Below are 26,301 nucleotides of genomic sequence, written 5' to 3'. Positions count from 1 at the left end.
GTACCTACTGAATTAGGTGTTAGGAAGATATACCTAAGTTTATTATAAAAAAATAAAAATATAGTTATTTATATCAGTTCCATCTGTCGGTTTGCAATGATTAATTTGTTAAGTTCTTCATACACTGTTTATTGAATCGAACATGTGAATAATGATTTCAGTAGTTCATTTCTATGTGTTTCTATGGCATACTTAGATCATTAAGTAAATGGCATAAGAAAAAGCTAATTTTAAGTAGGTAATAAGTACTAAACATTGTCTTGTGTAGTAGATGATAGGCAATTTATCTAATCAAAACTTTAATTATTTCAATAATAAAACAGCTATCTTCATAGATTATTTACATATTATATCAAAATTTAGTTTCATAAAATCAATAATAATAATTATTTTTGAATTGCGAATAAAACAACAATAATTGAAACTAAAATGGTTTTATTAACATGACTATATTATTCAACTAATGGTAACAGTAATACATTTTTTCATACAACTTAAATAAAATCTATACATAAAAAAAACGTAGGAAAATACACTTGAATATTTTTTGGGTGCGATTTACAAAATAATAATCGAAGCAAAAAATATGCTACCCCGGGCTAGACGTAAACAGTAGTGCATGGATAAACTTAAAATTTTGAATAAATATTATAAAAACAGGTCGGATCAACATATTAAAGGCTAAACATATAATATAACATCTTGCTAAGACCAATAGGAGCGTAACAATGCGGATAAAGCCACGGAGCACGATGGTGGTCTGTTTCGTGCTTTCACGTGTTTCTTCTTAGTGACGCTGCTTTGAGCACCTGGCGCGTCTGGCTGAAATTGTTTAAAATATGAATACATATTTTTGTTATCCTTTTTCACATGCATGAGTATGAGTATCAATCAAAAATCAAGAATAGTCCATAATAAAGATTAGATTGAAATTCAATTTATGAATAGATATATATATGAATTCTTGAAAGTCACAACTTTGGTTTTTAACAGCGATGTTTATTATAAAACTTATTGTTTGTGACGAGAGTTTTATAGAGATTTTAATGTATTTTACAACAAATATAGTTAATAGTATAAATTTATAAAAAAATATATTTTGTTCTAATAGTAACAGAGGTTGCATTGAGGAAACTATTTTTGATCAATACTTTATGTAGTTTGATCGTTTCATAAACAAAAATTAGGCCAAAAATATAATTAACATACTTAACTGGTGATTCCATTTTGTACTGATACAAAGCCTGTTTTATATATGTACAATATTTTGACTTCAATTATTCCTTTTATTGGTTGTGTCATTCCTCCTCCTGATGAAACTGTCTTTATGTTATAGAGTAATTTATGGCATTTCTGAAAAAAAAATCCACATTTAATGAAAACCTTCAATTTGTCAAAACTAAATCAAATAATTGGGACCACCACATTGCAGGCAGCTTTCAAATAAAAAAAAGAATTCTCAAAATCGGTTTTCTCAGTGAAAAATTATGATGTAACAACGCGAAAAAGAGAATAAGTCCAATTTCGAAGTCGATTAACCCATTGACCACCGTAAGGCCCGATCGGGGCGCGACACAATAGATTTTCTATTGTGTCTGTGATTCCGAGGACTGATGGATTAAAATGTAAATTTAATCATGATGTGTTATTTATTACATTTATGCAGTTTAAATGTTTCACAAACAGGAATTAGGTCAATAAATATATTATTTACTTAACTTGATATTTTTTCTCATCAAAACTTTACATGTAATGTAAAATATTTTGCCCTCAAGTCCTTTTATTGGTAAAATAAGTAGTATCTTTCTTCCTATGGATGAAACTGGTCTTTTATATTTTCCTATTTCTACTGGGAATCAATTGTGGCGTTTCTGAAAAAAAAAAACATTTATAAAATATTTGATTATCCTCATTTTTTATCACTGGCAATAATTTTAAACGTTTTAATACACTTTTTTTTAAATTTATTGAGAGTTTTGCATCCATACTTTTGTTATCTAAACTTAATCAAGATTTTATGTTTTTTTAATGCTCCTTTTTAGACAAACAGGGAATTATGCCAAACAAATATAATATACTTAACTTGTGATTTAATGTTGTCATATTAAACCTATTATTTTGTGTTGTTTGTCCGTCTTCTGCGATCTGGAAAATATGAAATATATAAGTTGTATCATAAATTTAGAAAGATAATAAGAAGATTATAAAAGATAATATAAACCTATGACAAATATCCGCAAAAAGGAACACTGTTTTCAATTTTTTTGACTGGCAGCGAGGTGTTTCACATCATACTGAGCAAATTATATCTGAAACTTTCTGTATTAATGCAAAACTACCACCTCCTCCTTTATCCAGGCTTGGGACTGGCTGCGATGAGGTAGAATAAAATAATCTCATAAAATTTATTCTATTCACCCTCAAACACAGGCGGAGTTACCTAACTACCGTCTAAGTACTCGATATACACTAATTACTACTATTATACTTAACTATAAAAGAAATAAAAATTGTAAAGTGTGTATATGATTGACACGTGTTTAAGTAAAGCGTTATGCGTGTAATAAAATAAAATTAAATAAATATAACCATGATTCTATCAAAAATACATACTTAGGTATACACGTAAATAAAATGTATGAATAAAATATCTACATTCTACATCAATAATTTACACGATCTAAATTAATTTACTCTAGTTTACTCTAGTCTATATACCTATAAACTAAACTTAATTGATTTTATGTACACAAAAATATAGTTTGTGTTGTGCATGTAAGTTTATGTTAAAAAACAAAATTGATTGATCTACATAGAAAATTGAAGCATAGCGAGACAAAATATTTAAATATTACTGTAAAATGCGCTCAGCGAATGTAAAAGTACGATATTAGAAGTAATGATGTAGCGCGTTGTACTGTAAATATACGTCGGACGTGATGCAATTTATAAAAATGAAATGATAGCCCTTCGAATATAGAATAACGATGGATCATGAAAGACGATAGCGGGCGCTTTTAGTCCAACGGAAGGAATGGATCCGCGGACGGTACCGGGCCGGTGTCGGGCGGAGCTGCGCGCGAGCGGCCTCGCTCGGCGGCGAGACGTGGCCGGGCCGGCGCGCGCCGCGGCGGGCGCAGGAGCGGCTCTGTCGCAGAGGTGAGTGCGGTGCCCTAAGTCGCTTTGCATTGGCGCTGCGTCGCGCCTGCAGTGATGGCGGTGGCTAGATGTAGACAGTGTCGAAACAATAGAATATTACGATTGATAATGCGGGGCGTTTCTCTCAAGTTATATGTTTCGGAGATTCCTCGCGATTAATTTCAACGTCCGCCATGATCGTAAATAATAAAAAAAGAATCAGTGCGCACAACTGGCGCGGTTGGCTGTCGGGCGGCAAGTGTCGGTCGAACTGACACCCCCCAACCAGCCAAACTACTGACTCAAGGAAAATGTCATTGTCACTTGTCATTGTCATAAATTCATTCGTTAAAACTTCAAGTCTTACTATGTCAATATTCAAACTCACAACTTTACCAGTAGATGGCGTTATTACCAACTGAATAAATCAATACTCCGACACGGCCATTCTGACAAATAGCGCGTTCTCGCGCGATTTCTAAACCTATTTAGCTCTGGTCACAACTTTTCGTCAAGGTTTGTAACGTAGAACCTACATAAAGCGCGAAGCTTCCCATGTAGAGCCAACACATGAAGCGCGGAACTTCCCATATAGAGTCAACACATGAAGCGCGGAGCTTCCAATGTAGATAGAGCCAACACATGAAGCGCGAAGCTTCCAATGTAAAGTCAACATACGAAGCGCGAAGCTTCCAATGTAGATAGAGCCAACACATGAAGCGCGAAGCTTCCAATGTAGATAGAGCCAACACATGAAGCGCGAAGCTTCCAATGTAGATAGAACCAACACACGAAGCGCGAAGCTTCCAATGTAGATAGAGCCAACACATGAAGCGCGGAGCTTCCAATGTAGATTCAGCCAACACATGAAGCGCGGAGCTTCCAACGTAGATAGAGCCAATACATGAAGCGCGGAGCTTCCAATGTAGTTAGAGCAAACACACGAAGCGCGGAGCTTCCAATGTATTTAGAGCAAACACATGAAGCGCGGAGCTTCCAATGTAAAGTCAACACACGAAGCGCGAAGCTTCCAATGTAGATAGAGCCAACACATGAAGCGCGGAGCTTCCAATGTAGATTCAGCCAACACATGAAGCGCGGAGCTTCCAATGTAGGGCCAACACATGAAGCGCGGTGTTTCCGATGTAGGGCCAACACATGAAGCGCAAAGCTTCCAATGTAGTGCCAACACATGAAGCGCGGAGCTTCCAATGTAGGTAGAGCCAACACATGAAGCGCAAAGCTTCCAATGTAGTGCCAACACATGAAGCGCGGAGCTTCTAATGTAGGGCCAACACATGAAGCGCGGAGCTTCCAATGTAGATAGAACCAACACATGAAGCGCGGAGCTTCCAATGTTTAATTTACGCGTGCAGCACATGGATTCCAACGCTAATCTTCCGCATGAAGCGCGGAGCTTCCAATGCTAAATTTACGCCATCGGCTCCTCTTAGGAAAGGAAAAAGAAACAAGCGTCTAGAGATGCGATCATTTATTAGCATTGATCAACAAAATAAATTGTAAACATTTCTACTAACCAAAACATCAACAACAAAAATAAAGGAAAAATCATCATATCGCAACCGTGGACATAATAAATACAATCGTGTATCTCAACAAATGCCGTTTACTTGGCGACTAATCATTTTATTTTAACATAACTCAATATTTAATTATTAATTTTTAAAGCCGATTAGAAAAATAAAACTCACTCTTATTACAAATCATCAAATTGATTAGACATTTCTGGTAAACTCATAGGATATTTACTCAGCTTTTCATGACACACATATTGCGCACGGTATTCGAATACAGCTCACGAAAATCAATACACAACCTGTCAGAGCCATCCTTCTTCTTCACGAGGATCGCCGGGCTTGAAAATGGCGACGTACTCTCGCTGATAATGTTTTTAGACTGGAGGTCAACTATTATGTCAATCATGGCCTTGCGTTCCGCGGGGGCCAGGCGATAAGGTTGACGCTGCACTATTTTGTTCGGATCTTATAATCTAATTTCCATCTCACCTGTTGTTACGACCGTCTGAGAGTTCCCCTTTACGAAGTTCTCATTAAAATTTTCAATAATAGCACGTAAACGAGCAATATCTTAGATGTCCGTAAGGTAGGTATCGATTGCTTCTATATCGGCACTTTGCAAAGCACAAACGTGCGCACGAACATCGCGAGAAACGTGAACGTCTTTATTTTTAATTATTAAGTTTACCCCGAGTCGCGTAAAAACATCAAATTTTTTTTTAACATCATCCATCTCTATAGGCAAAGTAATACGGGAAAAAGAATGAGTGAAAGTGGAACCAATACCAGTTAAACGCGTAAATAAAAAAATAAAAAAATCTCGTACACCGGTCATAACGTCAGCGATAGGTTTACGAATGAGCGAGCAGTTAGATTCACTATCTACGAGGGCTTGTAATTGAAATCTACCAACAATAATTTTAACAAGCGGCGATTCTGACTACACACACACATTAACGGACTTTATATCATTACTTTTTTTTAAATTTTTCGTCGCGTTGTTTAGAGAAACACACCTCCTCTGTATGCCCCAATTTGCGACAATAAGTGCACTGAACATTTTTATCGACAGGCGGGGAACATTTTAATTGAGACGTTTCCGAATGTGAAACCTTAGTGTGCGAACGGAATTTACAATTTCGCTTATAGTGCCCCATTTTGCCGCAATTGTGGCACATAACATGGTCATTTGTTTCAATTTTACGCTGCTTAAAGTCACTACAAAAAGAGCTCGAAGTTGAAGGTCGTTTATTATTTTTATTAATTTGAGGGTAGGTAGCAAGGTGTCTATCCAATGTTACAAAGTCCGTGGGGGTATTTTTTAATAAATCTGATCGTACCTGATTGTCAGAGATACCTGATATGACGACTTCGATCTTGTTCGCCTCGCTCCACGCCGTCTCCAGTCGATCGATCATCGCCAGCTTGTTGGTGGAGTATTCCACGTAGCTAGCGGCGCGGTCACTCGTGTATTGCACCATGTCCCGGAAAAGGTCGTGGAAACGCTTGATGGAGGCAAATTGTCTTGTTAACCGCTCCTTCGCTTCATCCCACGTATTGCACAAAGGATATGATTTGGACGCCCACTTGCGTGCTCGGCCGCGTAGATGCGTAAAAGCAGCATTTCTCGTTTCATAATCCGTCCATGAGTTCTGTGTCCGGTGGTGGTCGATTTCGGCACACCATTGCGCCGCCGTAAACTCGCAATCGTCAGGATCGAACGACGGAATGTACACTTCAGTGGGTTTCATCTTCTTCACAGGTGGTTTGGAGTTTGGAGTTTGGTTTTCGTTATTGTGAAAAGTCTCCGCCATTCCACGGAAAAACGAAGCCCACATCTCAGGAGGCACATTAGGAAAAGCACTATTATTAGGCACGTTACGGTTTTCGGTACCTCGTGGCGTAGATTGTTCGTCGCAGTTTGATTCGGCGGATTGGTTCGCTGATTCTCGGAAATATGTCTCGCTCGTAGTAGCAGGGTGTCGGTTAAGTACACTGGAGGAATGATGGTCAGATCCCACCGCTGCTTTCGGAGATTCCTCGCGATTAATTTCAACGTCCGCCATGATCGTAAATAATAAAAAAAGAATCAGTGCGCACAACTGGCGCGGTTGGCTGTCGGGCGGCAAGTGTCGGTCGAACTGACACCCCCCAACCAGCCAAACTACTGACTCAAGGAAAATGTCATTGTCACTTGTCATTGTCATAAATTCATTCGTTAAAACTTCAAGTCTTACTATGTCAATATTCAAACTCACAACTTTACCAGTAGATGGCGTTATTACCAACTGAATAAATCAATACTCCGACATATGTATTAATATTTATATTACATCTCATATTATAATATGTCATAATTGTGCTAACCTAACCAAAATATTTGCGTATTTGAAAAAAAAATGGACAGATCACGGATACACAAAATAAAAACAATTTTATGTTCCTATAAATAATTGTTATTTATTTTAAGTATCAAATTTGATAAATGTTTTTATTTTTTTATTTTTATTAAGAATTTCCAACAAAGAAAACATAATTTATAAACTCTTAATAGTTAATACTAAAATAGCTTATCGTATAATAACAATATATTATGTTTCTTTACTTATAGGAAATTACAACAATCGTATATTTAAACGGATAACAATATCATGTTAGTTTAATGAAAAAATGAAATACAATTTCTGATGCAGGAAATACAAACAAACAAATAATAATTTACCAAAGTAGATCCAAAACAAATTTGCAATAATATCGTTTTTACTAATATTACTAATTACTAATTAAAAAACTAATGCTGACTACTATTATTATTATTACAATTTATTGTAAATAGTATGGTGCTTATCGACATGTTTCATTGAAATGTTTATTAAGAATACGCTTGAATACCGCAAGTGAATTGTGAAATATATCAATTTCACGCGACTTTGCTGCAACAACGTTGTACTCATGGGTAAGTCTAACTATTGGGGAATGCTTCCATAAGTTTGTTCGAAATGGAAGAGTTCTGAGTATAGCGCAGGGATATCGAGGGATCCTGGCGGGGACATTAATACATATTCTGCCCAATAATTCAGAAGAATCAATACAATTATTAATTATTTTATATAAGAAAAATATATCTAACATTGTACGTCGAGATTTTAAGCTCAACATCTTGAAGTTATTGAGTCTGTCCAGATAACTTGTGCAGGTTTTACCAATTCCAGTTCTGAATGCTAGACAACGGACCAGTAATTTTTGTAAACGCTCGATCCGAATTATATGCGTTTGATAAGATGGGTTCCAGACTGTACAACAATACTCCAGACGACTACGAACGAAGTTGTTGTAAAGTACAAGCGCTGTTTTAGGATCCTTGAATTCTTTGGAGCACCGTAGGATGAAGCCAAGCGATCGATATGATGCAGCTAATATGTTGTAGTAGTGAGATGTAAAACGTAATTGTTGAGTGAATGTTATCACTATCATGTAAACAAAATTTAAATGGACATGTTTATTAATATTATTTTATTAATATACCGTGAAATATTCACAAAACGAAAGATGTCGTTTACTTTAAAAGTCAAAGCAGTATCATGAAAGGTCGGGAACCTTCAGAGGCTGGGACATGTTACCCAGGCATTTTTTTTTCTCTTTTTCATATAAATCGCATTTTACTTTTCCAAAAAGCTGGTACATCTCAGTAAAATGAGCATTCTTTCGATTTCTTTTGCTGCAAAGATTTCGTAGTGGGATTATGTTGTAGGCAATAAAAAGACAAAAAAAGCAAAACAAAATATTGTTCATTGACTATTAAATAAAAATAATCATACTTTTACATTTAAGTTGTGCTTTAAATTCAGTGATTTAACTTTATTTATGGTTATTTCCGAGATACCAAATTAGGCTTATTTTTCCGAAATTAACCGAATAGAAATAATATTTATTAACTATCAAATTATGTGGTAATATAAAATGTGCTAACCCTAAGCTTCTTTTGATGCTGAGCAATGTTGTAAAATATAGATCGCTACATTATTAGGTAATTTTGCCTATCATTGTAACTTTTGTTTAAAACAACCTTCAGTGGTAGTTATAATATTTCAAACGTTATTTAATGACATATTATGAGTAAAAGAAACCTGTGTTTTCGCCATCATGCACAAACTATCAACTTGAATTTTCACCATTTTTTTTTCCCGCGAAATGACACATGATATTCAATGAGTTACAACAAGTTGCTGATTTAAATTAGCGACACACACAATAGGCAGTGTTGACAGACAAATTAACCAACTATTTTACACCAAATACTTTGAATGTTGCCAAAGTATGAAGGTATTTTTGCAATTTAAAAATTGACTTATGAATTGATCTTCGGGCAAAGATATCCTTGGTAAAAAAATCACAATAAGACACTATGCATTTTCGAAGTAATTATGATATTGATTAATTGTTTTTGATAATGTAGTTTTTTTTTGCGTTGGAAAATATTCAAGAATATGGTTATCATACTAACAAAAGATGTTTTCAACTCTTAGAGTATTTCATACATTTTACATTGTCTTAATAAAATATTGTAAATAACAAAAACTTATAGGTGATACGTAAACATAAATGTTCTACTTATGTATCTAATAAAAACTAAAATTATATTTTATAGATATATTATATGCATGTGAAAAAAGCAATTGATTGTACTTAGTATAACAATTCTTCAATTCTCGATTTAGGTTTGGAGTTTGTACGATAACCGTACTTACTACATAGTCACTTTAATTATTTTAAGCAAGCAAGCAATGAAATGTTTCAAATTACAAAATAAATAACCAGTCGACCAGCTGTATTCCAACATTAGGTACATTAAGATAAAATGTATTTTACATAATGATAGTATGTACTTTATATACAATGAGTTCTTAATATTACAGGTTAACGTTGACTTTTTTTTAAATTACACATAGTATAAACTATAACGTATTAAGAAGAATTTAGAGAAGATATAAAGAAGAGAAAGAAGAATAGGCACAGTGGTGTAATTAAATAACACGAAACGAAAAGGGCGAGTTACATAAGAAGGTATAGCGAAAAAATAGAAGAGTTGCCTGATACTTTAATTCAATAAAGTTTCTCTCGAAGAAGAGAAGGCAGAGTAAAAGTAAGGAAGAAAGTTTTTATTTTTGCAATACGAATTACAATATTATAACTTTAATTTATTTTAAAATAACTGTTGACAACGTAACGTGTATGTTAATATATTTTTTTTTCATAAGTACATAATAATCGACAACCAACATTTGTTTTAAACTTTAGTTCCATTTAAAACGAGATGAAAGAATAAATTTATACGAATACATTTTTTTATACTAAATTATAAAATAAATCTTGATCTTGCTTGATTGAGGTGATTCAAAATACTGGAATTACTAAATAAACGCTATACACATATATATCGAACTATTCCACCATACTTCAATACTGAATACAGTCAAGTATTTTTATGTAGGTAAATTAAAATTCATTAACTCCACTCGCTTGCAGGATCCGTGCGATCAACCCCACCGGGTGAGACCCTTTTGGGAAGCCCAGCGAGTGCGATCAGCAACCGGATAGAATTCATGTTCTTGTTTGGATGTCGTTTCAGAAAATATTATCATACAAATCAATCATAAAAGCATAGCCTTCAGTGTTGTATTTGATGTCGTTAATATTAGGATTTTAGTTTCATGTTCGTTCGGTTATAATTTGCACTTCAGTTTAGTTCCAAAACTTTGTGACCTCACATACGACGGCAACTGGATCATAATGCCATTTTTTTAAATTACATATATTATATTTACCGTGAACTTTCACTGTGATAGTCAATTTTCTTTGGCTTTTATCAAGGATTTTGTCCACTTACGACGTTTCCTTTGGTGAACAGAAAATTTCTTTTGTCAGCTTCGAGACATTTTTGGAGTGAGAAAAAGTCATCATGTCACTCATGTTTGTTTGGCTATTGCGTCTGACCAATGTTTTCATTGCTTTCTATATCTAATAGTAAAATGGCTATGACTGTTTATTATAATAGTAAAATGGCTATTTTAATTAGATAACGTATGTAATTCCAGTATTTGTTTCTTGTTTCGTTGATGCGGCAAATATATTCTTGATGTTCTATCATTATTATTTTTTCGTTTTTTTTTTTTGTTATTTTTTTTTTGTTCTTTTTAGTGTTTTTTTTTGTCTTTTTTTGTATATTTCTTTTTTCTGATATTTTTTATGTATTTTTTTTTGGTAGCTATTAAACAATTTGCCGTTTTAAATAAAATAATTAAAAATACATTTTAATTTATGCAAATTAAAGGCATACGAAATAATCTAAGAAGTAAAAATTCCACCCTTTATATTATTTACGTTAGTAACAAACGCTTGAATTTATTCGATGTGATGAATAACCATATTCTTGTTACAATATTTTTTACATAAAATACTCGTAAATGCATATGCATGCTTTGCGCAGGTGTGATTATTATAATATATAATCTGTAATCAAAGTTTCAATTTATGAGGATTCGGGTATAATTTACAATTTAAGTACTGAAAATGTTGTATATTATTATACCCAATCATAAGCTTTGCTTTGAATAGAAAAGAGGAGACAAGATGTACCTCTTATGTTTTATGGTGCTGAGTTTATATTTTGATACTTATAATAAAATAATGTTGATGATTGTTCCTTTATCTCCTCAAGAAGCATAGGGCTTCAGTATATAGTTCATTCAGTAGATAAATAATAAATTAATACTAATAAAATATTCATAGATAAATTAATATAGTGGTTGGGTACTGAAAATGTGATGATTGGCGTACAGGGGGTCATCAGCTTTGCTTTGAAGAACACTTCAAGCAAAGAGAGACAAGATGTGCAACCAATGCTTTATGGTATCGAGTGTATTTTGATAAATAATAATACTAATAAAATATTCATAGATAAATTAATAAAGTGATTGGGTACTGAAAATGTGATGATTGGCGTACAATGGGTCATCAGCTTTGCTTTGAAGAACACTTCAAGCAAAGAGAGACAAGATGTGCTGCTACCAATGCTTTATGGTATCGAGTTTGTATTTTGATAAATAATAAATTAATACTAAAAAAATATTCATAGGTATATTAATATAGTGGTTGGGTACTGAAAATGTGATGATTGGCGTACAATGGGTCATCAGCTTTGCTTTGAAGAACACTTCAAGCAAAGAGAGACGAGATGTGCTACCAATGCTTTATGGCATCGAGTTTGTATTTTGATAAATAATAAATTAATACTAAAAAAAATATTCATAGATAAATTAATAAAGTGATTGGGTACTGAAAATGTGATGATTGGCGTACAATGGGTCATCAGCTTTGCTTTGAAGAACACTTCAAGCAAAGAGAGACAAGATGTGCTACCAATGCTTTATGGTATCGAGTTTGTATTTTGATAAATAATAAATTAATACTAAAAAAAATATTCATAGGTAAATTAATATAGTGGTTGGGTACTGAAAATGTGATGATTGGCGTACAATGGGTCATCAGCTTTGCTTTGAAGAACACTTCAAGCAAAGAGAGACGAGATGTGATACCAATGCTTTATGGTATCGAGTTTGTATTTTGATAAATCATAAATTAATACTAAAAAAATATTCATAGGTATATTAATATAGTGGTTGGGTACTGAAAATGTGATGATTGGCGTACAATGGGTCATCAGCTTTGCTTTGAAGAACACTTCAAGCAAAGAGAGACGAGATGTGCTACCAATGCTTTATGGCATCGAGTTTTATTTTGATAAATAATAATACTAATAAAATATTCATAGATAAATTAATAAAGTGATTGGGTACTGAAAATGTGATGATTGGCGTACAATGGGTCATCAGCTTTGCTTTGAAGAACACTTCAAGCAAAGAGAGACAAGATGTGCTACCAATGCTTTATGGTATCGAGTTTGTATTTTGATAAATAATAAATTAATACTAAAAAAAATATTCATAGATAAATTAATAAAGTGATTGGGTACTGAAAATGTGATGATTGGCGTACAATGGGTCATCAGCTTTGCTTTGAAGAACACTTCAAGCAAAGAGAGACGAGATGTGATACCAATGCTTTATGGTATCGAGTTTGTATTTTGATAAATAATAAATTAATACTAAAAAAATATTCATAGGTATATTAATATAGTGGTTGGGTACTGAAAATGTGATGATTGGCGTACAATGGGTCATCAGCTTTGCTTTGAAGAACACTTCAAGCAAAGAGAGACGAGATGTGCTACCAATGCTTTATGGCATCGAGTTTGTATTTTGATAAATAATAATACGAATAAAATATTCATAGATAAATTAATAAAGTGATTGGGTACTGAAAATGTGATGATTGGCGTACAATGGGTCATCAGCTTTGCTTTGAAGAACACTTCATGCAAATTTTTAAATTGTTAAAATACCTTCATACTTTGGCAACATTCAAAGTATTTGGTGTAAAATAGTTGGTTAATTTGTCTGTCAACACTGCCTATTGTGTGTGTCGCTAATTTAAATCAGCAACTTGTTGTAACTCATTGAATATCATGTGTCATTTCGCGGGAAAAAAAAATGGTGAAAATTCAAGTTGATAGTTTGTGCATGATGGCGAAAACACAGGTTTCTTTTACTCATAATATGTCATTAAATAACGTTTGAAATATTATAACTATCACTGAAGGTTGTTTTAAACAAAAGTTACAATGATGGGCAAAATTACCTAATAATGTAGCGATCTATATTTTACAACATTGTTCAGCATCAAAAGAAGCTTAGGGTTAGCACATTTTATATTACCACATAATTTGATAGTTAATAAATATTATTTCTATTCGGTTAATTTCGGAAAAATAAGCCTAATTTGGTATCTCGGAAATAACCATAAATAAAGTTAAATCACTGAATTTAAAGCACAACTTAAATGTAAAAGTATGATTATTTTTATTTAATAGTCAATGAACAATATTCTGTTTTGCTTTTTTTGTCTTTTTATTGCCTACAACATAATCCCACTACGAAATCTTTGCAGCAAAAGAAATCGAAAGAATGCTCATTTTACTGAGATGTACCAGCTTTTTGGAAAAGTAAAATGCGATTTATATGAAAAAGAAAAAAAAATGCCTGGGTAACATTTCCCAGCATCTGAAGGTTCCCGACCTTTCATGATACTGCTTTGACTTTTAAAGTAAACGACATCTTTCGTTTTGTGAATATTTCTCGGTATATTAATCAAATAATATTAATAATCATATCCATTTAAATTTTGTTTACATGATAGTGATAACATTCACTCAACATTTATCAAATTTGATACTTAGAATAAATAACAATTATTTATAGGAACATAAAATTGTTTTTATTTTGTGTATCCGTGATCTGTCCATTTTTTTTCAAATACGCAAATATTTTGGTTAGGTTAGCACAATTATGACATATTATATGAGATGTAATATAAATATTAATACATACAACTTGAGAGAAACGCCCCGCATTATCAATCGTAATATTCTATTGTTTCGACACTGTCTACATCTAGTCACCGCCATCACTGCAGGCGCGACGCAGCGCCAATGCAAAGCGACTTAGGGCACCGCACTTACCTCTGCGACAGAGTCGCTCCTGCGCCTCCCACGGCCGGCCGCCGGCTCCGGAACTCACGACCTACCGCCTTGCAGAGGACTCTCGACACGCATTTCCACCTGTCACCGAGCCGATAAGGTCCATTCAAATCCATTTAAATTCCTATGAACCAAGCAGCTGCTATGACTTTACATATCCATTATAACATTATTATATATAAGAAAAGTTCAGTCAATTTTATAAATTACTGTCACCGCCACTGACATATAAATACTCGACAATGCGCATACAACCTTAAAACCAATAACAAACTTATACATTCGCTCTCGCATTTTACTTTAATACAAATAATTTGTTACACAGTGTTTCAACTTTAACGTAGAATCAATTCGTTTTTTAATGTTAGCGTCGTGATGATAAGAGTTCATAAAAAAATACGCACAATGTAAACGTTGGCAACATGATTTGATTTTAATAATTGATTTCTGATATAGAACGGAGGTGAACAATTTCATTCCAGGAAGCCGAGTGTGTAATGCTTGCAAGTGTAACTCGTCAATCTACCAAGCAAAGTGAATAGTGTAATGCATGGTGGGAAATCCCTAAAGTAACTGTGGAATGACGACGTTATTTACGTAAGGTTTACCGTTGATTAATTTTTCCCTATGTACAAGAAGCATTAAATCGTTCCTATCCCGTACGCGACCTAATGCCACGTACAACTGTCCGTGACTAAATACGTCCGATCTTAAATCTATGCCGACCCTATTAATAGTTTGACCTTGACTCTTATGAATGGTCATTGCATAACACACCTGAAGGGGAAATTGCAATCGACACATTTCTATTGGACTATTATGATCAATGGGGGCTTTAAACATGATTCGCGGTATAAAGAACAATTCGGCTATTCCCGGTTTGCGAACTGTTATTAATCGAGGTGAAGTCGCTACGATTATAACTTTTGTACCATTAACTAAATGATCTGAAAAACTAAGGTTACGAATTATTATACAAATACATCCTACTTTTAAAGTGAGATCGTGTTCTGGTATACCTTTAGGGTGCATACTATTCAACACGTCTACGCCTAAATACAATTCGTCAGTGTCATCCGTAGCCGTTTTATCTACTGAATAGAAATGTAAAAGGTCGCCTGGCAAACGGTCTAATACAGTCCTATTTATTTCTCTAATATTTGAATTGTGAGTGGAAAGAATGGCCCTACCTATACAAACTTCTGGCTCGTGTTCTAAAAGGAAATCCGAAAAAACAAAATTAATTAACTCATTTAAATCAGTAGTAAATGATAAAAGTGAAAGGTCTATTAAATTTTGACAAGATCTACCGACCTTTACCGAATGTAAAGGCAAATTATTTGAACCTATTTGAAGTAAAAAATCGGAAAAAACACTATCTTCACTACACCTCTGAGGTGTAGTTAGTGAAAACGTCTTTAAACTCTGCCATAAGGGCGATGATTTTACTGACGCATTAAATATATCTGAATGACACTTGGCGTTGGTAACTACGGGCGGAATCTGACGAAAATCTCCAGCAAAAATGATAACCTTTCCCCCAAAACTTTTATTAGACTTTGTCAAGTCTTGCAAAGACCTATCTAACAAATGAATGAGGTACTTGTGTACCATCGGCGCTTCGTCGTAAATAATTAAATCGGAGTGTAGTATAAGTTCAGCTCTCTGGGTTCCGTTTGTTACATACCAATAGCCTAAATCGTCAATAGCGCTTAACGGATACTTAAACATACTGTGCGCAGTCATACCGCCGTCATAGTTCTGCGCGGCAATACCTGAACTCGCTGTGCATAAAACTACACCGTTTAGTACGCCCCTCACGTACGCTGCTATCGTATTTAATAGCAACGTTTTACCAGTGCCTGCCGGACCGTCTATATAAATAGCACTTTCGTTACTATTGCGAAAACCGTGATCAGTGAGCAAATTTTGCACATATTCGAACACTTGCCGCTGGTCATGAGACAGCTTGGGCGTCCAAACATCCACAAATTCGCGTAACCCGTCTGCATCGTGTAGAGCCTTCTCACGACCTAGTTCGGTGGTGTCATCGTGCGCGTCAGGCAAACCTTGCTCTAACAAACACGAACCATGTTTTCGCAATAGACGGTCAATTTGAACCAAGGCCTGGGTGTACGCTCTATCCGGATCGTTATTTACGCGGTTAAGTATATCTTCAGCTAGCTCATTTTTAAATTTTTCCCACAGTGTCGCTACTGCTACCCCGTTAACAGCCAATAATACAAAAAAGTTACGCAGGCGTGGTCCGGTCAAAAAACATGAAGCTTCCTGCATAGCTATCTCGTATTCGGCTTCATCGTTGGCGATACCAACGGCTTTAGCGGCCTCCTGGAATGTGTTACAATTTGGACCACCCAAGTTATAAAGATCCCTGTAACTACGGCAGGGGTGTAAAGCTAACAGTAATCTTAAATAAAATTGTTCACCTCTGTTGGGCGCGACCCAAAATAAACGCGTCACTATTTCTCCCCTCTGTCTTTTCGTTAAAAATTTACCGTTGGTCATATTATAAATGGTTGTATTTTTTGTTGAGGGGCGGCTGGAATGAACGATATACCTCTCGTAAAAATCTAAATATGTTAAACTATCGAATTCTTCACCGAGGGGACGATTAAAATACGTGACGAGATCCGAACCCGAATTCTGAACTGCACGCGCTTCATTTCCCGCCTTAAAAAAAATTGATTGATGATTTTCTAAATGCACGTCTAACATCTTTACAGTAGGCTCACGTCCCGTGACGTCAAACTCAAAAACTCTCCAAGCAGCCTCACCAGAACCGATGTATCGTTTTGTGACGTATTGTTCTATTTCGTTATTTTTTAGTTCATCTGGAACAATGGCGACTCGAGCCTCGTCTGGACCTTTAGTCATATATTTAAAGAGATATTTAATGACTGTTCGAGTGGACACTGATTCTAAATTTAAATGGCAATCATATCTAAGAAGAAGTGCAGCGTTGTATGGTACTATCCACAAATCACTAATTTCTACATCCCTCCCTCTGTATTTAATGGTGGCTGTATTCTTACTATTACGCTTTAAGTTAATAAACCCTTTATCATTACAATATGTGACTTCTGTCTCTGGTTTTGGGAAATAGCTTGTACATTTTTTTTTTTCACTATCCCAACATTTTAAATCTGTCCTATGCGGCGGACCGCATGGACCATGTACCATGTAATCTAAAACAGCTTTTCTTAATTTTCCATCAACTTCTGAAGCGTCAGGAATATCTGCTCTAATAAATTTATCCACATCAGTACCGTGAACGGGGCCACCACCCTCGACTGCAAAACATATATGAGCGTGTGGTAATCCCCGTTTTTGGAACTCTATTACATATAAAATATAAACAATTTTACCAAACCAAACCCCTGTGCGTAGATCCCTCAAAAGTTGTTGCAATTTAATGTTAAAAACTCTAGCACAAATTGAAGGCGTATTATGATGACCTGTTGTTGAATTTTGTATTTCAGGCCATTTGGGATTGCAAGTTAAAGTTAAAAGAAAAGATGGCAATCCTAATCTGTTAACTACTGCCATAGCATCCATATACTTTTGCTTCATATATCTAGGCCCCCCCGTGTAACTACTTGGCAAATAGACTCTACCAGGCACAACGCCACCCTCTCCTCGAATAGTCTCATCTACACTTATCTGCTGTAAAACTGACTCTACTTCTCTTAATGGAGCGGAACGGAGAGCATTATCCGTGTTACCTTTTTGGATGTTATACAGGTAACGAAGTCTTTCTTCTAAAATCCTACATTGCATATCAACTAACCACTCTTCAGACAAACGATTAAAATCGTTGAAACGGGGTTCGCTCAGAAGGAGACATCTTACATATTTGTTCTGGGTTAGTTTTGCTCCATTATTGTCCGTTTTGTTAGGAAACCATCCAGGGTTACCGTGCGGATACAATAATGGATATTGAAAAGTTTCATATAGGGGGTGCATTATATCTACTGTGTGAGGCTTTTTGTCTCCAATTTTCCAGATTGCAATGGCGCGAGGAATGTAACGCTCCTGCTCATTGCTTATAATGGCAGCAATCTCGTTGCCTAAAGGCATATCACCGAGAATGTTGCCATGTGTGCGTCGTGTGGTGTGCTCAAAAATGAGGTGTGCGTGGTCAGATGGTTCTTGGCTCAGCCGCTTGAAGCACTCTATATAAGGATTGTGATTATGCAAGAAATTTGTAATCGATCGAATGACAGTTAAATCTAAATTTAAATTTGTAGCGAGGCTCTCTCGCTCACTGTTATCATAGATGTAAAGTCCAGCCGGATTAGTAGTTTCTGAGTACGCAAGATCGAAAACTCTGTGATAAACTCTCCCTTGAATTTTTAAAAATGATACCCCCGTTGTCGGATGTTGAAATCCGTGTGTAACGCCTAAAGCACTAAAAGCAAATAAATTATTATAAGCCCTAGGTTTATGCAAAAAAGAAGGAAAGCTATAGAATGGTTCATTTAATGGCGGGAAGTTTTGAACGTTATAAGCGCCAGCCCCACAGCACCACTTGATACGATTCTTTTCCTCAAAGAACAATCTAGCATTACAGTGCCTACACAAAAACGCCTCCCTATCTAATAATGAAATATTCTTAAAACTATACAATTTGACGACAGTTAAGCCGTCGCCACTCTTCGTACCTATTAAATTATTGGAATTCCGTAATTCCACGTCTAGATTTCGATTAACTTGATTGTACTTATCTACTGCTTGCCTATTAACCTCTGGATTATTCTGACTAAACTTTTGACTGGCCTGCCTATGGATCTCGGGATTGATCTCGTTATACTTCTGAACTGCCTGCCTATTAACCTCGGGATGATTTTTATTATATTTTGTGACCGCTTTTAAATGAGAATCTGCATCTATAGATCGCCTACCTGGTCGTCCCCTCTTACGTCCTACTTCTACTGATTTTACTGATGAACTATCCGAATCTTCGTTTATATTGTTTTGTTTGTGTGCTTTAGATTTATTATATTTAACCGGTCTACCGCGTTTTTTAGTATTTTTACCTACAATCCTAACGTCGGGTAATTTTGTTATGCAGACAACGGGTGTCAGTGTTGTTAATTTAGGGTCGCGAATATTTTGAATTAAAACTTTTGGTTTTAGGGAATTTAATTTAGGGTCATATTTTGGGGGTATACCTTTATTAACTAAAACTATCGGTTTTAAATTAGACAATTTAGGGTCGTCTACAATAACTAATTGGTCGTCTACATTAACTAATTGGTTGTCTACACTAACTAAATCATTAATAATATTTACACTATGAAAATTATTTAAAATTATTTTATGAATTTGATATTGACTACCAAACGCCGGATTCCAAAACAAAAACTTTGCAAGAGTATCTAAATTGTTGCACTGAAAGAGACGTGCGGCTCCTACCGAATGCGAGTTATGGACGTATTTATTATTCGCGTCTACTTTATGGCTATTAAAAATAAAATATGAATTATTTGACCTCCAAAAAGATATCGTATTATTAGCGCCGGTGAAAAGGTAGCTATGTGTGGAGTCGTTATGTGCAGTGTGAAATATTTTATTTTTTAGGATTAATTTTAATTGTAAAGTGTAAGTGGCTATGTCGCTGTCACATGTGGGAAACAGTCCGTTGTCGATCCAACTATCGTTGTCTGCCATCGATTTAATATTAGCCAAATAGGTCCCTACACGTATATCAGAAGGCAATTCTTCAGGATATAAATGAGGATGATTATGCGCAACCCCAAGTGGTCTTACTTGAATGTATAACATGTCACCAAATTCTAAAATAGTGTCAATATTTTCCTGAGAAAATACGGCTCTATTTAGAATAGAAGAGTAAACAGCCGCGCATGTTGCCATCGCGACACATTGTGCGTTGTTACCCTTAAACCGGGGATCGGCTTGATGCGTTGACCCTTTAATAATAATTTGACCGATTAAAATAATAATAAAAACAGAATGAGATTTTATCAGGTCAGAAGTAACATAATATTTATATAATGCCGCACAATTTATTTATAATTTGTTAAGCAAATTGAAATGTCCCAAACAAAGAATAATGCGTTGTACCTATGATTATAAAATACAAATCCGTATGAAATATGTTAAAGAAAGTATCCCTAGTGAAATCACTACTTCATTTCTAAAATTTCGTAACACAAAAATATTAAATCGATTAGATATGGGTTGAGAATGAGATCCAAGATGAAAAAGGAGTCGAAACTACTCTAAAAAAATACTAAGCTCGTTACGAAATACGAATAGAAAATGTGGCGTCATTCTACCTTACCGCGCAATCTATAAAAAAAATATTCGCGACGATCTACGTTTCAGTATAATATTATACTCGTATAATCAAACATATCTAGAATTATTTATCATGTTAATTTTAATCCTATCAAAACTATGTACTTACGTAATATGATGGAATGTTATTATTTTATGGAAATAGTTTACATACTGTTATTGGCAATTATTAAATCATGTATAGGTATACATATAACTTATATATTTGTAATATCAAATTAAAATTAATCTCATTACCTATCAAGTAAAATTCTAGACTCTAGTAGGTATATGATACAACTCAGTCGTCCTTCCGTCTCCTATGTAATTCTAAAACCTGGTTTATAAATCTCGCTTTAATGTTGAAAGTAAGTACCTACCTACATCACTATCACTACATAGTATTAAACAAAGTCGCTTTCTCTGTCCCTATTTCCTTATGTCCCTTTGTATGCTTAAATCTTTGAAACTACGCAACGGATTTTGATGCGGTTTTTTTTATAGGTAGATAAGAGTGATTTAAGAGGAAGGTTTATGTGTATAATAACATCCATTAAATAGTGGAGAAGTACTGTTATTTTTGAGGTTTCTAATGTGATGTCGCAAATAATTTTATCAAACGCATTTTTTCCGCTTACATTGCAAACGCAGGCTGAACCCTACGAGTTTTATCAAAATAATATACTAAGTATTGTAAACATTGAAAAGGTCTATAGAAAAGTCCGTGATGGTTATATATAATATGTATATTATGTCTATCTCTTATGGATAACCCACAATAACTTTTTTCTGATATTTACTTACTTATTCAATTAATTAACTTCGCTACATAATGTGAAGAATGTGAAAAATTAATTGAAATTAAACCGAAAATATCAATACTTTATCTATACCCACAGATAAGTTAAAAATAAATAAATATAAAATAAAATATATAATATACGTTCAATTACATACAAATTTTTAAAGCGGTGGACCAATTTTAACTACTCACTGGCAGAAAGCTTTCATTGAAAAGAAAATAGGTAGGTATGTATCCTTATAACATACGTTAAAAATTAAAATACAGAACATTGATATACCTAACATGTGTTTGAATGATCAGAGACAATTTCATGATTTATAATAATTAATAATATTTTTACTTTTTAAGGATATTTACAATTTTTAATGAATTAAGTACCTAATATCTAATTTATTTTTATAATAAATATAATATCTATCACACAAAATGGCGACCGACGCCGTCCGCGGCGCGCGGCGCGCCCGCTCGTCGCGCGCGTTGCCGGTTCGTGATTCCCGCGCATTTCGATTTAAGTACAACAAATTAGGAAAAAAATATATTACCGACTTATTAGTTATTACCTACTACATTTATACATATTATTATATATTTTAAAATACTATCTTCTATTCTATTTGATGTTAAAGAAAATGACTTTATTCTGTAACCTATAAGGTAAGTACATAGACACACATGACAACAACGGTAATTACGTAGGTATTAAGATGTTAAACATCAGATACCAATTTTATAAAAAAAATCTTTGTTATTAAGCATTAAAAGTAGGTAAGTATCAACTTATTCAGAACATTTCAATTTGCACAAAAAAAGATAAAAGTGATTGATTACCTACCTAACAGAGCCTTATGAAAATATATATGTAGGTATATTAATTGACTTTAAACCTAATAAATTGAATAAAGCTTACCGGTAGCGATGCACGCCATAGCCGCTGCGTTGCCGCCATTGTTGCTAGATGATGCTTGGAACATGTTGAGGCACGAAGTCACGTAGAATCTCGAAGTTACTGAAAACGATAAATGACTATTTAAAAAAACAAAGCATTAAAAATCAGACATCACTTGTTTTTATTAAACCATTGAAAAAAAACAAAAGAATAAATCGTCATGAATTGAAATGAAGTCTTTTTATATTTTATAATAATTACCTAAAGTAACAAATTTAATTGTTAGTAAGAAAAATGTATAAAGAAAGACAACAATAAAACTCAAATCATTAATCACTCCAAGTACAATATGAGACCAATAATTAATTAATAATAAAATATGTAAATCGACTTACCCTGTGAACAGACGAAATGTTAATGGAAGAGAATTGGCGCGGGCGCGGGGTCTTTTATTCCGGAAGTAAAAATAATTGCAAACATTACGAAAAAAGTGGGAATAGACAATTTCACAGTTATGTATTTTTTTTTTAATATATTTTAATTAATAAGAAATAGGTATTTAAAATACGTAATCTAATCTAAAAAATATATTAAAATAATAATAAAATAATTTAGAAACAATAATATGTATTTAAATATTAAAATCCAACTGTTAGTAATGCTACGGCCACACTACCGCGATATGCCAATAATTATTGCCACAACTTTAAAAACACATAAGTGTAACCACGACTTATGGCCATAATTCTACAATGCCAATCAATATGATAAATGGCGGTAGGCAATAGCTCCGGCGGCGGTATTCTTTCGCACATCAAAGAAAATAACCGCGGTAATTATTGCGTATGCGGCCACACTTCCGTTTGTCCAGTGTGCAATATGAGCTCACCGACGACGCACGTATCGACCGACATGGAGTGGTCAAATGAAAAAGCGCTCGATGGCGCTAATTTTTGGAATTCTTGGAATTCTTCTCTTTGGGATACCCGACAGAAGAACTATAAAAATCGCAGTGTACACAATGATGCGTGGCGTCGGATCAAACAAAATTTATCATTTCCAAGTACAATAGATGATTTGAAAAAGAAAAAATCATTTTGAAAAAGAAAGAATCCTTGATGAATTATTACAGAAACCATATCTATTATATTTTAATTATTAACTAATATTTTTTTTGCTGCGGTAAATGCCAATAATTACCGACATATCTAGGTAAACTCTAGTGTAACCACATCAGTTCATGCAGTAATTTAGACGGTAATATAATGCCTTAATTATTGCGGTAACAGCCCGGTAGACGATAAGGTAGTGTGGCCGTAGCATAAGGAGTCTAATAATTTATGTTTTATTATTTTCATATTTAATTATTTTTCGAAAATATGCTATACCTATTGAATATATTAAATACAAATATATTTATTATTTCTTTTAATAAAATATAATAATAACAAGTAACTAATGTTTAATTTATTTTTATTATTACACAATAATTATAGAAGACTGTGTCTATGAATACCTTGAATATCAAATATAAAAGTCAAATTATGCTTTTTATAAACATAAATAAGAAATCAATATTATCATAATTATTAAACACAACTAAAATATTTATAAAATTATTCTAAAGTAAACAAAAACGTATCGTCTTAAATAAATTGCAAATTAATAAATTTTATTCTGATTTGAGAAAAATATATCCAATGCTGCCAACATTATACATTTTTTGGTCATAATAGCAATGTTTTAATTTAAATGCACTTGGAAAAAAGTTATACGTGCTCGTAATTTTTTATTTCATTAAATCTGTTTTATTTTTACGTCATTATATTTCTTTTAAAGATTTAATGAATTAAAGTCTTTCAATTGTTAATGCACTTTTTTACTATATTGATACTAATGTCAAATTTTAAATGATCATTGTAACCAAAGACTACTATGTATATATTGTAACGTCAAATGAATAATTTTATGACAACAAACAACTTTCCGAAAACAAATAAGAAAACGGCTTCTTGTGTATAATGTAAAATATTATGTGTTATTTATGCATAACAAAAATATGTTTTGCCAATGTATCATTCCAAAAGAAGTGGATAAGAAGTTTTCATGTCATTGAATAAAAATCGAACAATGGTTAACAATGAATTAAAACATAATATATTTTTGTGATGAAAGAAGACTACAATGCCAAGTGTAAAACAAGTGAAATCTAATAAGATCAGAATATGAAAATGAAGAAAAACAAAAGTTGAATTTACCAAACATAATGGAAATGTTTTATGATTTGCAGATGCTCACATTATAAATTTATAAAAGATTCCAGAAAGTTATTTGTATTATTAATATTGAATAACATAGACTGATTGAACCATTGATGGTATTGATGGTATTATATAGATGAAAAAATAGTGTATAAATTTCAATTTGAATAACCATGATGTCTCTGAAAACTTGATAGCTATTGTTACTGTACATTTTATACTTCTTAGTTCTTTTACTATAATATAAAGCAAATAAGCCGTCTACATTTTAAACAGCATTGTTTGCTATAAGAAAAAAGGAACCGAGTATAGTAATGTGGCCGTACTCTTTATCAATTTTAATTCACCAAACATCATAAATTTAATATATATACCTATCTATCCAAAAAATATGTTTCAAAAACAACATAGGTACTTAACTTGGGATTCCTGCAAAAGTCTTGACAAAAATATGAAATAAAAGTTACTGTATCATTAAAATATTGATTTAAACATGGTACCTATACCTACAGTCTACACAAAGTCATATAATAATTAAATTAAATAAATATTGTGGTTTAGATATTATGTTTTCAGTGTAAATATATTATAATGGAAACTTTTTACATAATGTGTTTCATTTTCTTATTCATCTAGTGTCTCTTCATAAAGTAGAAACAAATGATTTAGGTATATATTGCTATACAAATAATTTAAATTGCTATCATATAATTTTTTAAAATATATTTTAATGTTAGATAACTTTACATATTGCATATTTTAAAGTAAGTACATATTGATTTATAAAATTCTCATTGAATGCTTGTTGATTATTAATTTTTATTAATCCAATTTGATTTGAAATCATATAAATATTTGAAGAGGGTAGGTAGGTACATTTTATTCAGACTTAATTTTTATTAGGTACAACATTGGTAAAAGCTAAATGAAATAAAAAATCATTATAAATAAATACTTATTAGTTATTACTATTCTTACATGTTTAATGAGATAGTATAATAGGTTCTACACTTGTTCTACAGATCTTGAATATTATTGTTTTAAAAATTTATAAACAATGATAATTTTCTGTTTTTAAGAATCTCTACTCAAAGGGTAAAAAGGGAACTATATTACTGACTGGCTGTCTGTCCATCTGCTACCAGGCTGTATCTCTGATCTCATGAACCTTGATACCTACATTTGAAAATTTCAAAGATTATGATGTCGATGTCGCTTCGACAACAAAAATAATAAAAACCGTAGATATACCTAAGCAATCTTGGCAAGGTCTTATAGTGAAGTTTCATACTTATACGGAAACCTTAGTGTTGTGAGTCCAACTCGCACTTGAATCATTTTTATTTAAATCTATGTACCTACCCACTTAGAAATAGAATTAATAGAAAACACTTTATTGTACAATGCACACAAAACAAAATTTACAGAAACGATATGTATGTAACTTACATATTTAATAAAAAATTAAACAGTCCATTTCTACCTTAGATTCTACACATTAAATATTTTTGAAAAAAATTGTTATGCAAATATACGATGGGTTTATAGACCCCATAGCAATCAATGGTCAATATTTATTCGTCCTGTTTAACTGTGTCAATTACGATAAGTCGAGTCCGAGTCGAAATCTCAACACTGGTGAGATCCGTTCGTAGAGAAAAAAAAAATATGGTTGTTTAACCTCGATTTTTTAATAC

At 33.3% G+C, this 26,301-nt stretch overlaps 2 long non-coding RNA genes across 2 annotated transcripts; both read right to left on the bottom strand.

The window, feature by feature from the left end:
- Positions 1-418: 418 nt before the first annotated feature.
- Positions 419-1,532, bottom strand: LOC149895106 (uncharacterized). Its single transcript, XR_016458517.1, has 2 exons — positions 1,210-1,532; positions 419-822 (listed from the first exon to the last, which is right to left on the bottom strand). It is a non-coding gene; the product is annotated as an uncharacterized LOC149895106 (long non-coding RNA).
- A 98-nt stretch (positions 1,533-1,630) lies between these two features.
- On the bottom strand, positions 1,631-23,536 carry LOC149895105 (uncharacterized). Its single transcript, XR_016458543.1, has 3 exons — positions 22,739-23,536; positions 22,365-22,463; positions 1,631-2,145 (listed from the first exon to the last, which is right to left on the bottom strand). It is a non-coding gene; the product is annotated as an uncharacterized LOC149895105 (long non-coding RNA).
- Between the last annotated feature and the right edge of the window lie 2,765 nt (positions 23,537-26,301).

Source organism: Colias eurytheme, chromosome 32 (genome assembly GCF_061535395.1).
Source record: "Colias eurytheme isolate Ceu_HAF_F1 chromosome 32, ilColEury1 Martin Lab GWU primary, whole genome shotgun sequence".
Lineage (NCBI taxonomy): Eukaryota > Metazoa > Arthropoda > Insecta > Lepidoptera > Pieridae > Colias > Colias eurytheme.
This window is presented reverse-complemented; position numbering and strand designations above follow the sequence as displayed.